Source organism: Cupressus sempervirens, chromosome 5 (genome assembly GCF_028749045.1).
Source record: "Cupressus sempervirens isolate cs-2001-9-10 chromosome 5, ASM2874904v1, whole genome shotgun sequence".
Classification (NCBI taxonomy): domain Eukaryota; kingdom Viridiplantae; phylum Streptophyta; class Pinopsida; order Cupressales; family Cupressaceae; genus Cupressus; species Cupressus sempervirens.
Genome location: NC_143122.1, coordinates 117,030,560 through 117,046,844, shown reverse-complemented (window position 1 = coordinate 117,046,844; position 16,285 = coordinate 117,030,560).

Genomic DNA, 16,285 nt, shown 5'->3' with positions numbered 1-16,285 from the left:
TGCATATGTTAGTTGATGATTTATTATGCTTTACTTTGCATGTTAGTAGAATGTTTTAAGAGTGACATTCCTACTATGTTAATACCGATGATCTCTTCGGTGATTTGGAATGTTATGCATGGAGGGATGGCTAGGATCCACGATGGCCTAATGATGCTATTTACAGTTGGGAGGAACTATGCACTTAGTTATTTATGTTTGTGATATATGGTTATCTTTTGTGATGGATGTTTATATCTTTTGTGATGATAAATCATGTATGATATGTGGTTTCATTTATGTTATTGCATCATGGAATAATATTAGATGATGATGATGTACTTTATTTACTTGGATGTTTAATACCCTGTGATATGTACAGTGGATGATTGAGCTAAACTAAAATATAATTACAAAAGGACACTTGTATATTGTTTAAGTAAATTGGATGTATAATTGTTATTTCATTAGGATGGAATGCTAGATGAATAGTTAATTTATATGTGATACAACGTTAAGGGATCTTTAAAGAATGTAGCCTGTTGTATATATATATGTTATGTTTATTTTCATTTGAATTATTGCTATTGCTTCTGCAAATGTTATGAATGGTTTTATCTTTCATGTTTTAAAAAAAAAATTGTTTGACAAACTTATTGAAACTCTTTGGATCCCTTGGCGGGGCATTACAGAGACCATATCTCATTTTATTAAATTAAATATCTCAACAAAATCTCTCTTCAGTTCAAAAAGGAAAATTTCCAGTTCACTATTGATAAAAAATGAGTGAAATTAGTTAACTCCTTTTTCTACTCAAATTGAATCAGTTAACTCCTTATTTTACTCGAATTAAATCTGTTAACTCCATTTAATTTTGAAATCTCCCTTTATGACTGAACTTCACCTTTAATCCTGACCGTTGATTGAAATCGATCTCAACAATTAATGAATTCTAGGAAAGTCTATTTAAGAGACCCTCATCTCTTCATTTTGAAAGGTTGAATGAGAATTTGCATCGAATTGTTGCTGGAATTCATACTCACATTTGCTCATATTCACATAAGCAAAGATCAAGTTTGACCAAAAGTTGACCAGATTTAACCATGGTTCACTTGAGTTGACTAGGTTCGAAAAGAATTTTGAAATAATAAAAAGAAATTATTTAATTAAATGGAGTATTTACTTCTAATTAATTAAAGTTACTTAATTAAATGAGAAGCCATTCCTAATTAATTAAATGAAGTTATTTAATTAAATAAGAAAAGTGCCTCTAATTAATTAAAGATTATTTAATTAAATAGAAAAAGTAATTATGAGAGCATATCTCATTTTATTAAATTAAATATCTCAACAAAATATCTCTTTAGTTCAAAAAGGGAAATTTCCATTACACTATTGATCAAAAATGAGTTAAGTCAGTTGACTTCTTTTTCTACTCAAATTGAATCAGTTAACTCTTTACTTTACTCAAATTAAATCTGTTAACACCCTTTAATTTGGAAATCTTTCGTTATGACCGAACTTCACCTTTAATCCTGACCGTTGATTGAAATCAATCTCAACTGTTGATGAATTTCAGGAAAGTCTATTTAAGAGACCCTCATCTCTTCATTTTGAAAGGTTGAATGAGAATTTGCATCGAATTGTTGTTGGAATTCATACTCAAATTTGCTCATATTTACATACGCAAAGATCGAGTTTGACGAAAAGTTGACCAGATTTAACCATGATTGACTTGAGTTAACTAGTTTTGAAAAGAATTTTGAAATAATTAAACAAAATTATTTAATTAAATGGAGTACTTACTTCTAATTAATTAAAAAAAGTTATTTAATTAAATGAGAAGCTATTCCGAATTAATTAAATGAAGTTATTTAATTAAATAAGAAAAGTGCCTCTAATTAATAAAAGATTATTTAATTAAATAGAAAATGTAATTATGAGAGCATATCTCATTTTATTAAATTAAATATCTCAACAAAATCTCTCTTCAGTTCAAAAAGAGAAATTTTCAGTACACTATTGATAAAAAATGAGTTAAATCAATTAACTCCTTTTTCTACTCAAATTGAATCAGTTAACTCATTATTTTAGTCAAATTAAATCTGTTAACTCTCTTTAATTTGAAAATCTTGCTTTATGACTGAACTTCACCTTTAATCCTGACCATTGATTGAAATCGATCTCAACCATTGATGAATTCTAGGAAAGTCTATTTAAGAGACCCTCATCTCTTTATTTTGAAAGGTTGAATGAGAATTTGCATCGAATTGTTGTTGGAATTCATACTTACATTTGCTCATATTCACATACGCAAAGATCAAGTTTGACCAAAAGTTGACCAGATTTAACCAAGGTTGACTTGAGTTGACTAGTTTCAAAAAAATTTTTGAAATAATTAAATGAAATTATTTAATTAAATGGAGTACTTCTAATTAATTAAACAAAGTTATTTAATTAAATGAAAAGCCATTCCTAATTAATTAAATGAAGTTATTTAATTAAATAAGAAAAGTGTCTCTAACTAATTAAAGATTATTTAATTAAATAGAAAAAGTAATTATGAGAGCATATCTCATTTTCTTAAATTAAATATTTCAACAAAATCTCTCTTCAGTTCAAAAAGGGAAATTTTCAATTCATTATTGATAAAAAATGAGTTAAATGAGTTAACTCCTTTTTCTACTCAAATGGAATCAGTTAACTCCTTATTTTACTCAAATTAAATCTGTTAACTCCCTTTAATTTGGAAATCTTCTTTTATAACTAAACTTCACCTTTAATCTTGACCCTTGATTGAAATCGATGTCAACTGTTGATGAATTCCAGAAAAGTCTACTTAAGAGACCCTCATCTCTCCATTTTGAAACGTTGAATGAGAATTTGCATCGAATTTTTTCTGGAATTCATACTCACATTTGCTCATATTCACATACGCAAATATCAAGTTTGACCAAAAGTTGACAAGATTTAACCACGGTTGACGTGAGTTGACTAGTTTCAAATTTTTTTTTGAAATTATTTAATTAAATGGAGTACTTACTTCTAATTAATTAAACAAAGTTATTTAATTAAATGAGAAGCCATTCCTAATTAATTAAATGAAGTTATTTAATTAAATAAGAAACGTCCCTCTAATTAATTAAAAATTATTTAATTAAATAGAAAAAGTAATTATGAGAGCATATCTCATTTTATTAAATTAAATATCTCAACAAAATCTCTCTTCAGTTCAAAAAGAGAAATTTCTAGTTCACTATTGATCAAAAATGAGTTAAATCAGTTAACTTCCTTTTCTACTCAAATTGAATCAGTTAACTCCTTAGTTTACTCAAATTAAATTTGTTAACTCCCTTTAATTTGGAAATCTCCCTTTATGACTGAACTTGACCTTTAATCTTGACTATTGATTTAAATCGATATCAACCGTTGATGAATTTCAAGAAAGTCTATTTAAGAGACCCTCATCTCTTAATTTTAAAAGGTTGAATGAGAATTTGCATCGAATTGTTGCTGAAATTCATACTCAGATTTGCTCATATTCACATACGTAAAGATCAAGTTTGACCAAAAGTTGTCCCGATTTAACCACGGTTGACTTGAGTTGACTAGTTTCGAAAAGAATTTTCAAATAATTAAATGAAATTATTTAATTAAATGGAGTACTAACTTCTAATTAATTAAACATATTTATTTAATTAAATGAGAAGCCATTCCTAATTAATTAACTGAAGTTATTTAATTAAATAAGAAAAGTGCCTCTAATTAATTAAAAATTATTTAATTAAATAGAAAAAAGTAATTATGTAATGCCCCGCCAAAGGATCCAAAGAATTAACCTAGAATTTCACTAAGTTTAGTAGTATTTTTTTTTCAAAAAAGTAAACATCACATATAACTTATGCACAATAACGAAAACAATAGTAATGTCCATCTGAAATTAATCATAACTTAAATAACAGATTACATTCTTTAAGATCCCTTAACGTTGAATTACATACATGCATCCATCTAGTATAACATCCACATGAAATAATAATGATAAGTCCAATGTTTATACCTTACATTTCAAATACTTAATCATCCACTGTACATGTCATAGGGTATGACAAGCTCAAAAGAATATACATACATAGAATAAGGTACATCATCCTATTCTAATCCATGATACATCAGAGTAGAGATAGTCACATGATACACATGATACATCATCATAGAAACATATACATCCATCATATAGATCAACATAATAAACTAAGTGCATGGTTCCTCCCAACTGTCAATAGCATCATTAGACCATCGTAGATCCTAGCCATCCCTCTGTGTGTAACATTCTAAATCACCGAAGAGATCTTTTGTATTACATAGTAGGAATGTCACTCATAATAAACACAACATCATATGTAAAAAGTAATCTAACATGCAAATAAAAGCATAAGATAACATCATCTAACATATGCAAATCATCAATGAAAAAAGATACATAACCACCATCATGAAGGACGGATCAGCCACGATGTCTCAATGAATCTTGAAATGATAAGAGTTTAAAATACACTACCACCCGACCGTGTGGTACCTAAGTGGTCCACTCCCACCGTGCTAAGGAGATAATCTCAAGTCCCAAGCAGGCTATCAAAATCACATAGTACATATCTCTATAAGTCCAAGAATCTTAAAAGTATACTAACTCAAAGGTTCCAAACACAAAATTTGACATCTAATCTCCAAAGGCACACAATGACATGTAGGAACCTACTATGCAAGTGGGAAAGTGTCATCGTAATTATCACGTACAAGTTACCCTGGCAGTTAGCTAAACTCCACAGGCCCATACTGATTTTATACGGCCACTAGTATCCTCTCATACTAACGAGGCATAATACAGAATGCAAGGTCACAACCATGCGTCTCACTACTCCCATCCTAGCCTGTACAAGCGCTCAAGGCATGGGCAAGAACAAAACACTTATCTTTTTAGGTTCATTCAATTAGTATTAGGTGTGAATGTTATCACTTATTAATCCAACTTACAATGAGTTACCTTGGCAGCCTCTTAGGGCCCCAACCCCCATTGCAAGCCACTTCCCATCACTACATGCAGATATCCTACCCTAATGCTCATGGACTCATAAATCTCAAAATCACAAAAGATAATCCATAAAATCATCAAATATGCATAAAAGCATCAAATCACCATGAGCAACATCCATAGAAAATCATGAACACAACAACTCTCTATTGGCAACTGAAGTATCACTGATAATAAAATATCCAATGGTTCTCAATAACCAAAATATATATCTCGATCATACGGATCGAAGACTCCAAAAATGGTTGAGTCAAACATGTCACATCATGACATCATCAAAATAAATTCACATAACAGTCCCATCATGGCGACTAGAAAAATAACCAAGGATAACTGATCGATGACCAAAATAATGGTTAAGTCAAGTGTCTCATACATAAGAATCTCAACTATAACAATCAGTAATCACAACCAATACATAGAGCATTCCATCACATAAACATGGTTGGGTTTAAAAAGATCGAGATTAAAACATCATCATGTCACCACAATCACATAACCCCCAAGCCTCTGGTAGACGTCCTATATTGGTCAACACTAGTCAACCCAAAACAATAGCATAACGAATACACAATGTAGACACATGTTTTGGTTTCACAACTTGAGTTTAAATGTAGAGATCTCAGTTTATGTTTCCAAATCTAAAGAATGAATCGAGGAACACATATATTATTTTGAATAAAAGTTTTCCTTATTAGAACTAAAAAAACCATTTTCCAATTAATAACATTTGTTTGATACATCCCCCACCCAAATATCAATTCCTTATTTAATAATTTAAAACATTAAAATTATTAAATAGTTGAAAATTATTAAAGAGTCACCTTATGAAAATAAACCATCAATATAAGCCATTGATCAAATAACAACTTAAATTTACATATTTCATATATATATATATATATATATATATATATATATATATATATATATATATATATATATATACATATGTATTATGTTTTTATTAAATCGAATTAACAATTTCAATTTACACCATATTAGAATCAAATTGTATGTAAACGTTTTAACATAAACATTATTGTTATTTTTTTTGCATATCATTAACATCAATTAAAAACCCCCCCAAAACTTATGTTGCGTTACGTAGTACCTGCGGTCGCAGGCACTGCGCTGACAACGGGTACGTGGTACCCCTATTGCTGTAGACTTGCGACGATAGGCCTCTGCCTTTCGTCGACGCGAGGTACGAAACATGCCCATGGCATATTAAACGTTGTTTCATGCGATATAAATCGCAATGCGAATTGATAAATTTTCACTGCAATTTTATTAATCGCTCAAATCGGTGCATTATATATAAATATACATAGGTATATATGTATTTATATATATATATTCAAATTTTATAATAGATTCATAATAAATGTATACATATGCATATATATAAATATATATTTATATATATGTACATGTATGCAGATCTGAATATATAACCATGTATGTTTTTCACAAAGATTATATCTACAATTAAGAATAAGATATTTGCAATATAGAATGCATATAAAGTTCTCCAATTAAATTAATGTACCCACATATATAAATATGAAACTTCTCATAAGACATATGGAAGACATGAAGAAGACAGGGAATGCATGATGCGAAAATAGCATAAGTAAAATCACAAGGATCTACCTGGATTCTGATGCTAAATCGCTCTTCTTTAGAAAATTTGCAGAGCAAGCTTCTCCTTTTTTCAGAATTCTTGAGTCCTCCAATGCTCCAATTGCACTCCAAACACTCTGTCTAAGCTTCTATGAATGCCTGAATATAAAGAGCTTTCAGGAAACACCTAGAATGCTTCTAGAAACAGTTGGAAGGTGTCACCAACTAAGCATGGGTCTTTTCCAACCTTCAAGATGAGCCTTAGGGTTGTAGACACCATGTGCTTAATTGCTGCACTAACCCCCGTGTTGTTGACACATGAGAAATAGAGAAGTGCGCTAACTCCCATGCAAGCTTATAACTCCAATTCACTATTTATATAATTTCTATTTAAATATTTATAACTTTCATTTTAACTTTTATAATTTATTATTATTATTTATTTATTACTTTATTATTATTTTTTTAAATTTCTAATTCTCTTTTATTTAATTCATTTTTTCTGAATAATTCACATTTAATTAATTACAATCAAAATATCAAATAACATGATATTTTATATTAATATTCTCAAATAATTAATTTATTAATTAAATCCATTTATTAAGACTTAATCAATAGAAAATTCACCATAGACCTCCAAGATAAAATATTGAAACCCATCATAGAGCAAATCACTCAAAATTAGTCGAAAGGGTTAAAAATCATGAATTATGTCATCTGACACATTCGGCGAGTAAAATATCTAGATACTTGTCCTACCTCACTAGGACAATTGGCTTAAAGGTTCAGGATTTGGACTTGAGAATTTATCTCCCTTCTCTTATCATTGAGATAGTATACTAGGGTATGCTTATCTTAGCAATTTAGGGAAGTCGATACCTGGTACCTGCAACCTGCAAAAAGACCATGCATGTACATACAATATATATAATGATAAGCTAAACAGACAATGGGAGTAAGTGGTGCATCATGTAGATCCCGACTAAGCAGGTGACTACGACTCCCTTCCTTAACCACATCACAAATGCCATACAATAAGAAAAAATGCACACCATACACATGCAAGTATGGGGTAAGTATCCATAATAAAACACATAAGATAATAAACCATCCATCTAATCATCAATAATAACTCAAAACAGTATAATGATCATCATGTATGCATGAAATGTAAAATCTAAATGATCTCATCATATAACCACTGAATCCATAATATAATGTCTGATAGTGTCAAAACAATACCACTAATCTATTAACATAAAACTAGTCTATCAAAGTTTGATAATAACAATGTCTAGAAAAGATGTGAACGAGGGTAGGCACTACATCCACCCCCCCTTGGGTTAGCCTTACTCCTGGAAGCCTACAAACAAGTAGGGATATAACTCCCTCAATCTGGCTTTATCCTCCCAAGTAGCTGAAGAATCATTAGTAGGGTCCCATTGGACCCTTACCTGCTCGATGGTTCGACCCCTGAGGGTCAACTCCCACTGCTCCAGAATACGAACCGGCTCCAAAGCTAGCTGCATGTCCTCTACTTGCAATGCATTCCAATCAAGAACGTGTACAATATCAGGGATATACTATCGAAGCACTGAAATATGGAAAATATCATGAATGCGAGCTAGGTTGGGCAGTAGAGCAAGACGGTAAGCAACCAAGCCAATCCTCTCTAGAATCTCGAATGGTCCCACAAAGCGAGGTGCTAGCTTAGAACCCTTTCCATATCGGATCAGACTCTTTCATGGTCGTACTTCTCAAGAAAACCTTATCTCCCATAGAAAACTGCTTATCAGTCCTATGAGTATCGGCATACTTCTTCTGCCTATCCTGTGCCGTAGTCAAGTACTCACGGATACACACTACCTGTTGCTCCATATCATGAAGCATCTCAGGACCCAATAGGATGCGATCTTAAAGACTGTCCCAAATCAATGGTCTATGAAAAGGACATCCATATAATGCCTAAAATTGTGCCATACCAATAGAACTATGATACCCGTTGTTGTAAGCAAACTCCACTAGGTAGAGATAATCCTCCCAATGCGTCTGCCTATCCATCACATACATCCATAACATATCCTCCAAAACCTGATTCACCCTCTCTGTCTGACCATCAGTCTCTGGATGATATGCCAAACTGAAGTTTAACTGCGCTCCAAGCTCATGCTGCAGCGATGTCCAGAATGCAGATGTAAATATAGGATCCCTGTCAGAAATGATCTTTCTAGGAATACCATGTAACCTCACAATATCATGCATAAAGACATTAGCTATAGAAGCTACTGTGTAGGAAGACCTAATCGATGAAAAATGTGCCACCTTAGTCAACCGATCAACGGTGACCATGATAGCATCATGACGTCGAACTATCATAGGTAATCCCACAATAAAATCCATGGAGATGATATCCCACTTCCAAGAAGGAATGAGATTAGGTTGCAAAAGTCCATCCGGGTGTTGATGTTTTGCCTTAACTCTCTGACACTCAAGGCACCTAGCCACAAAATCAACAATATCCCACTTCATCCCAGACCAAAAGAACAAACGTCTCAAATCAACATGCATCTTCTTGACACCTGGATGTACTGAGTAAGGTGTACGATGGGCTTCTGCCAGTATCAAGGTGCGAAGCTCATCCGAAAATGGCACATAAATTCTCCCCAAATGTCTCAAAAGACCATTTGACTCTCGAACGTAAACTACAAACTTACATTCCAAAGATCTTCCTAAATCAATCTCTCTGCACACTTCTTGATACCAGGAATCCATAGAAAGTGCCTGAAGAATCCGACTCCTCAAATCCACACTAAGAGTCATCGATGATACCACATGTCTCCTACAACTCCAAGCATCCACCACCATGTTCCCCTTACCATGAATGTACTTAACCTCAAAATCATAATCGCATAGAAACTCCATCCATCGCCTCTGGCGAGCGTTCAAATTAGGCTGAGTAAAAATGTACTGGAGACTATGATGATCACTATGTAGCTCAAACCTGTGCCCCAACAAGAAATGTCTCCACCTTGTCAAAGCATGAACTTCTGCTGCCAACTCAAGATCATGTGTAGGATAATTTAACTCATGATCTTTGAGCTTTTGTGACTCATATGCAATCACCCATCCATTCTACATCAACACTGCCCCAATCCCTTCAAGAGAAGCGTCTAGACATACCATGAAATCACCTTATGGATCTGGTACAGCTAGAATCGGTGCACTGGTCAAAAGCTCCTTGAGCTTTTGGAAAGCTTCCTCACATTTCTCTGTCCATACGAACTTCTTTCCTTTCCTTTGAAGAGAAGTGATAGGATGTGCTATCCTAGAGAAGTTCTGGACAAATCTGCGATAATAACCAGCTAAACCCATGAAACTACGAATCTCTGACACATTAGTCAGTGGTGGCCAATCTATTATCACCTGAATCTTTGCAAGATCCATTGAAGTACCATGACCTGAAATAACATGCCCTAAATACTGAATCTATGTTTTGAAGAATTCGCACTTAGCTGCATTAGCATAAAGCTGATTGTCCCTTAAACACTGCAAAACCAACCGCAGGTGTTCCTCATGCTCCTTTTGAGTCTTAGAATATATCAATATGTCATAAAGAAACACGAGTAGAAACCTGTCCAGATAAGATCGGAACACACCATTCATCAAACTCATGAAAATCGATGGATCATTAGTCAATCCAAAAGGTACCACTATTAACTCATAATGCCCATAACGAGTTCAAAAAGCAGTCTTGTGAATATCTGCTTCCTTAATGCGAAGCTAGTGGTATCCTGACTTAAAATCAATTTTGGAGAATATTGTAGCTCCCTTGATCTGATCGAATAAATCATCAATCCTAGGCAAAGGATACCTGTTCTTAATAGTCACCTTATTCAGCTGTCTATAGTCAATACAAAGGTGCAAAGAATATTCTTTCTTCTTCACAAAGAGCACTGCAGCTCCCCATGGTGATACACTAGGTTGAATGCTCCCTTTGGCCAGAAGTTCCTCTAGCTGAAGACGTAGCTCACCCAATTCCTATGTAGTCATGCGATAAGGAGCTTTAGAGATAGGCTCCACTCCAGGAATCAGATCAATACTAAAGTCAATATCCCTCTTTGGAGGCATGCCTAGAATCTCACTTGGAAAAACATCTGCGTACTCTTGCAAAATCGGGTGATCCAAAGTCTCCCTCATGGAATCTTCCTCATCAAGATCATTTACCATAACAACAAATATCTGACATCCCTTACAGAAACTTTGCTTCAATTGCATAGCAGAAATCATCCGCAGAGATATAGGCCTCGGTATCCCAATTATCTGCACATCATTCCCTTGGTCGTCCTAGCACAAAATAATCTTCTTCCTACAATCTATACTGGCTCTATGAGATCCAAGCCAGTCCATGCCTAGAACCACATCATAGGAACCAAGGGGTATGAATCGAAGAACCACTATCGTAACAAAGCTTCCTAAAGCAAGCCCACACTTATGAACTACATAATCTATGGAGACCTTAATGCCTGAGGCTAGTTGCACTTGCCAACCACGATCTTGCTTCACCGCATCCAGCTTACACTTAGAAACTATAGATGGTGAAATAAATGAATCTATAGCTCCTGAATCAAACAATACTGAAAGAGATATACCTCTAATAGCACCCCTGGTTTCAACCACTATTCCTTGATGATCTGCCTGACGCTGATCAACTGCTGCAAAAGCTCTATGAGCTCTACCTGCATCACCCACTATAGGCTCTAAAATTGTAGGTCTAGATCTTGAAAATTGAGGTTCTCGTTGAGGGTGCTAAGTTGCATAATGTCCAATCTGACCACATGAAAAACATTCTATATTTCTACCAAAACCTCTTCCCATAGGTGGTACATTTGATTGCTGGTGACTATTCCTACTCACAAATGACTGGCTACTCTGAGTTGGCTGATTGGACTGATTCTGTTTATTGTGTTGAGCATTGTGGTTGTTCTTGGTGTTAGAACCTTTTCCACCACCTTGAGCCTAAGAATTTGAGCCCTTCTGTTGCTGTGTCTGTTGAGACTGTTGTTGAAACTGTTTTCCCTTAGAAAAAGAAAACTTCTTGTTACCACCTGAATTATAGTTGCTTTTAGATCCTGATGCTGCTAGTGCTCCTACAAAACCACCTTGCCCAAGGTTGACACTTTTCTCAACAAGGATAGCTTGATGCACTGCACCCTTGAGGGTTTTTGGCTCCAATACCTTAACTCCCCCAATAATACGGTTATTCAAACCCCTAATAAAATGTTGTGTCAACTGAGCTAAATGTTCACTGAACCTTGAAAAAGGCATAAGCTCATAGAACTTACACTCATACTCAGTCACTGACAAAGTGTACTATCTGAGATTATGAAATTCATCAACCCTTTGTTGTTTCCATTCCTTTGGTAGGAATCGTTCACGAAAACTCTCTAGGAATAACTCCCATGTAACACTGCTCATATCGATTCCCAACTTCTTCTCCTCTATCATCCACCAAGTGGCCCCAAAATTCTCTAGATTAGTGATTGTAAACCTTGCCTTAACATTGCTATCAAACTCTTGCATGGAAAAAATCCTATCAAGAGAGATAAGCCACTTTTTGGCACCATAACTAGAACCTTGCCCATTGAAAGGCTTGATCTTGGATCTTGAAAGATCTTTCATCTGAGTGGATACAATGGACCTCTGACAATCCTTCTGAGGACTTCTAGATCTGGGTCTATGCTCTTGTTCTGTCTGATACACTTTAGGTTGTTCTTGAACAAGAGGTAGACGTTCTAGAATAGTCTACATCATCTGCCTAAAACCAACCTCTTCAGACTCAGCTTGGTCCTCTCTATGGCTCTTCTTACTTCCTACTAGAGTGCTCTTCCCTGCTCTCTACATGAGCTGATCCCTCATGGGCAGACCCATGGACACTGATAGTTCTGCCACGTCCACGGCCTCTACCACGGCCTCTAATAGAAGACCTAGTCCCAGATACCATCCTACAATAGTACAAGGTACTAAGTTCAGTTCTATGTCTAGGATTAAGTTAAAAATTTCTAGTTTTGAGACTAAGTGTTGAAGTATGAAAAATATTCAAGTAACAGCTTGAGTCTTGTTTTAATTCACCTAGATCAAGTTTGGAAATTACACTTAATAGTTCAAAGTTCTAGTTGTTCCAGAATACCCAAAGCTCCCAATGTAGAAACTCAGGCTCTGATACCAAATGTAATGCCCCGCCAAGTGATCCAAAGAATTAACCTAGAATTTCACTAATTTTAGTAGCATTTTTTTTTCATAGAAGTAAACATCACAGATAACTTATGCACAATAACGGAAGCAATAGTAATGTCCATCTGAAATTAATCATAGCTTAAATAACAGATTACATTCTTTAAGATCCCTTAAAATTGAATTACATACATGAATCCATCTAGTACAACATCCACATAAAATAATAATGATAAGTCCAACGTTTATACATTACATTTCAAATACTTAATCATCCACTGTACATGTCACAGGGTATGACAAGCTAAAAAGAATATACATACATAGAATAAGGTACATCATCCTATTCTAATCTATGATACATCAAAGTAGAGATAGTCACATGATACACATGATACATCATCATAGAAACATATACATCCATCATATAGATCAACATAATAAACTAAGTGCATGGTTCCTCCCAACCGTCAATAGCATCATTAGACCATCGTGGATCCTAGCCATCCCTCCGTGCGTAACATTCCAAATCACTGAAGAGATCATCGGTATTACATAGTAGGAATGTCACTCCTAATAAACACAACATCATTTGTAGAAAGTAATCTAACATGCAAATAAAAGCATAAGATAACATCATCTAACATATGCAAATCATCAATGAAAAAGGATACATATCCACCATCATGAAGGACGCATCAGCCATGATGTCTCAATGAATCTAAAAATGATAAGAGTTGAAAATACACTACCACCCGACCGTGTGGTACCTAAGTGGTCCACTCCCACAGTGCTAAGGAGATAATCTCATGTCCCAAGCAGGCTATCAAAATCACATAGTACATATCTCTATAAGTCCAAGAATCCTAAAAGTATACTAACTCAAAGGTTTCGAACACAAAATCTAACATCTAATCTCCAGAGGCACACAATGACATGTAGGAACCTACTATGAAAGTGGGAAAGTGTCATCGCAATTATCATGTACAAGTTACCTTGGCAGTTAGCTAAACTCCATAGGTCCATACTGATTTCATGCAGACACTAGTATCCTCTCATACTAACAAGGCATACTACGGAATGCAAGGTCGCAACCATGCATCTCACTACTCCCATCCTAGCCTGTACAAGTGCCCAAGGCATGGGCGAGAACAAAACACTTATCTTTTTAGGTTCATTCAGTTAGTATTAGGTGTGAATGTTATCACTTGTTAATCCAACTTACAATGAGTTACCTTGGCAGCCTCTTAGGGCCTCGGCCCCCATTGCAAGCCACTTCTCGTCACTACATGCAGATATCCTACACTAATGCTCATGGACTCATAAATCTCAAAATCACAAAAGATAATCCATAAAATCGTCAAATATGCATAAAAGCATCAAATCACCATGAGCAACATTCATAGAAAATCATGAACACAACAGCTCTCTATTGGCAACTGAAGTATCACTGATAATCAAATATCTAATGGTTCTCAATAACCAAAATATATATCTCAATCATATGGATCAAAGACTCCAAAAATGGTTGAGTCAAACATGTCACATCATGACATCATCAAAATAAATCCACATAACAGTCCCATCATGGCGACTAGAAAAATAACCAAGGATAACTGATCGATGACCAAAATAATGGTTAATTCAAGTGTTTCATACATAAGAATCTCAACTATAGCAATCAGTAATCACAACCAATACATAGAGAATTCCATCAGATAACCATGGTTGGATTTAAAAAGATCGAGATTAAAACATCATCATGTCACCACAATCACATAACCCCCAAGCCTTTGGTAGATGTCCTATACTGGTCAACACTAGTCAACCCAAAACCCAAAACAATAGCATAAAAAATACACAATGTAGACACATGTTTTGGTTTCACAACTTGAGTTTAAATGTAGAGATCTTAGTTTATGTTTCCAAATCTGAATAATGAATGGAGGAACACATATATTGTTTTGAATAAAAGTTTTCCTTATTAGAACTAAAAAAATCATTTTCCAATTAATAACATTTGTTTGATACATCCCCCACCCAACTATCAATTCCTTATTTAATTATTTTAAAACATTAAAATTATTAAATAGTTGAAAATTATTAAAGAGTCACCTTATGAAAATAAACCATCAATATAAGCCATTGATCAAATAACAACTTAAATTTACAAATAACATATTTACATATTTCATATATATATATATATATATATATATATATATATATATATATATATATATATGTATTATGTTTTTATTAAATCGAATTAATAATTTCAATTTACACCATATTAGAATTGAATTGTATGTAAAAAATTTAACATAAACGTTATTGTTATTTTTTTGCATATCATTAACATCAATTAAAAACCCCCTCCCAAACTTATGCTGCGGTACACAGTACCTGTAGTCGCAGCCACTGCACCGACAGCGGGTACGTGGTACCCCTGTCACCGCAGACCTGTGACAACAGGCCTCTGCATTCTGCTGGCGTAGGGTACGAAATGTGCCCACAACATATAAAACTTTGTTTCATGCGATATAAATTGCGATGCGAATTGATAAATTTTCACTGCGATTTTATTAATCGCTCAATTCGGTGTATTATATATAAATATACATAGGTATATATGTATATATATATATCAGTATAAATATATATATGTATGTATGTATGTATGTATGTATATTCGAATTTTATAATAGATTCAAAATAAATGTATACATATGCATATAGATAATTATATATTTATATATATGTACATGTATGCAGATCTGAATATATAACCATGTATGTTTTTCACAAAGATTATATCTACAATTAAGAATAAGATATTTGCAATATAGAATGCATATAAAGTTCTCCAATTAAATTAATCTACCCACATATATAAATATGAAACTTCTCAGAAGACATATGGAAGACACGAAGAAGACAAGGAATGCATGATGTGAAAATAGCATAAGTAAAATCACAAGAATCTACCCAGATTCTGATGCTAAATCACTCTTCTTAAGAAATTCTGCAGAGCAAGCTTCTCCCTTCTTCAGAATTCTTGAGTCCTCCAATGCTCCAATTGCACTCCAAATGCTCTGTCTAATCTTCTATGAATGCCTGAATATATAGAGCTTTCAGGAAATATCTAGAATACTTCTAGAAATAGCTGGAAGGTGTCACAAACTAAGCATGGGTCTTTTCCAACCTTCAAGATGAGCCTTAGGGTTGTAGACACCATGTGCTTAATTGATGCACTAACCCTCGTGTTGTTGACACTTGAGAAATTGAGAAGTGCGCTAACTCCCATGCAAGCTTATAACTCCAATCATTGATTCAAATCGATGTCAACCATTG